The following is a 2500-nucleotide window of genomic DNA, read 5'->3' as shown; positions in this document are numbered from 1 at the left end:
CGCATGCCTCTTTTAAGGGCGTCGTACATCCGAACGGACACCAGATTTCTAGGCGAGACATCTTGCGCCCACTCGTCAACTCTTTGAAGGAAGTAAACCTTCGTGACTGTCTGGGATTTGCCGCGAGTAGTTTGACAAATATTAGGTGCTCCTCAGGCAGAGCAGTGGCCGGCACTTCACGCGAGGCTAGTGCGCAGTTCGCAGTTCGCTAGTTCGCAGAAACACTCACCCACTCACTCATTCACTCGACCATTTCCCCGGTTCATACCAAAGCGTGGGGAAGGAGGTGGAATTCTAACTGCCAATTTGTAGGATTTAGCTGCCGGGCTTAGCTTCAGTGGGAAGTAAAATCCACGGAGAAGGGGTGGTTAGCCGCCACACGCAAAAGTTGGTTTACCTGCCATTACGAAGTATCCCTAACTGCTGACAAGTTAAAAAAAAAAAACTACCGCTTCCTGCGGTAAATTATGAAGATAAAGATGGCTGTTATATGGCGATACGCACGAGTGGAAACCCAATATAATCATTTTAATTGCTTTTTGTTACATGGTTTAACGCGAAAGAAGTGACGCCCCAAAAGTTTCGGACTTCATAATTCATAAAACCCCGACGTAAGCAGTTGTTTAAAGTGTTTTAACTGAAAAGGCTTCCGCGAAATTTATTGGCTTTCTGCCGGGTGTTGTTATAAAGGCCGCTCGCATACAGCTCTTGGCTACCGCGCCAGGTGGAGCTACATCGCAATATGTTATTTTGTCCCCGTAGGGCTGTTTTATTCAAATATATTCTACGCTACTTGCCACCATTTTTTTGTGCTTCGCATGCTGACTACGTATTATTGCATTGTTATTTTTGCTTCGCGTTTTCATGCGCGTCATTAGACAGCAGGGGAGGGCTTGTATCGAGCTGCGCGGCACTGGGAACAAATACGGCGCACCATAAAAAGGCGCTTTGCAGCGCTTATAACAAAACGACAAAAACAGAAGTCTCGGGTTTCACAGCACTTTATAAAAGCTGATGGGAATTCTTTCAGTCGCGAGCGATGAACGGTGACAGGTTATTTCAGGCCGCTATTGTGGCAGCCACGAACGGACGCGGAAAATGCGGGCAGTGACAAGCGGTGCTCGTTTTACTTTATGCCTGTAACGGCGGCGCATCAACGCCGCTGACACTGCGGGGAAGAAGTCATTAAGGAGGGAGCCAGGGAGGCACGGCTTGTGCAAGAGCCTTTCTGAGACGGCAGCTTTTCAGTCCTTTGGGTAAAGAAAGAAAGCTTTTTTTATTTTGAAGCCAATCGGAGATGCAGTCAAGGTGTCGTGCGGCCTTGCAGTTTAGCCTCAAATTAATGATTTTTGTTTTCTGTGGTATTTTCCTTCGTATTGCTCTTTCGTAAACTTACTTTGATATGCTGAGCACTAATGTGGGTAGTGCAGTTAAAAAATATCGCGTTTTCATCAACGTGAATCGGAGTTTCCATTTTTCACGAAGCTGCGACACTTGTGTGAGGGACCTTTAGCACTGTGCACTTTTCCCCAGCTTCTTCGCATGAACTGCGCATTTTCTACGCATTTTTGACGCTGCAGTAACATCTGCTTTATCCAAATATCGCAATTTCCTGACACCGCGCGGGAGAGATGCTCTGATATCAAATGCCAGCAATAAAAGCTGCCCTGTCTTTGTTAATTTATTCTTCGTTTTGGGATTTATAGCTTCAAAAATGAAATAATGAGTACGGAGTCTGTTGTTATGCAACTGCTTTCTCTTTCATGAGGTGCTTGGGGGGGAGGGGGGGAGTAGAACGGCGGGGGGCAAAAAAAAAGGGGGGGGGGGGTAATATCGACGAGTGGTCGATGCGCCCGGAGCTTCTTGCCCGCGTGCAATAGAGCACTACGTATACCTTCAGCCCCGTTGGTGCGCTGGCATCATGGATGATTTTACCTTGGACTCGATAGACGGGCGCCCTTCTCAGGCGGTGGAGGTTGCCACCGAACGTGCTTCAAAAGCAGTTCGCTTCATCACGGTTTTTTTGGTCAGCGGTGGCTCCGGCAAGAACCGAGGCTTTCCTTGCAGCCGTAGGGTCACCTCGCGTCGCCCTATTTGTGATTTGTCTCCGAATATTTTCAAAGAAAATAGTTAACAACCGTCGCGCGGAAATGACTGAAATCTGGACCACTGTTGCAATTGTAGGATCCTTTTACATCCAACACCAATAACACATCTGCCCCTATAAACATCTAATAGCCTTGAAGAAGCCACGAAGACAACATACAAGTTTCGTTCATTAAAAAGAGCGCTTTGCCCCAATGTGATTGGTACAACTTAGCGCATACTTGCAACTACTAAGCTAGGCTTTAAGGGCAGCAGGTGAAGCAGTGGCGACTCAAAAGGCAATCTCTCGCCGGGTCTTCACGACTGGTGGCCGCCGACCAAAGGCGCTGCCAGGAAATATGACTATTGTGGTGGTGGCTCTGGTACCGTTCGATTGTATCACTTTGGTGCTAAC

Source organism: Haemaphysalis longicornis, unplaced genomic scaffold (genome assembly GCF_048455015.1).
Source record: "Haemaphysalis longicornis isolate Haplotype H1 unplaced genomic scaffold, Haemaphysalis longicornis Haplotype H1 scaffold_1, whole genome shotgun sequence".
NCBI classification, from domain to species: domain Eukaryota; kingdom Metazoa; phylum Arthropoda; class Arachnida; order Ixodida; family Ixodidae; genus Haemaphysalis; species Haemaphysalis longicornis.
The sequence above is the reverse complement of the archived record's forward strand: the minus strand, read 5'-3'. Positions refer to the sequence as shown.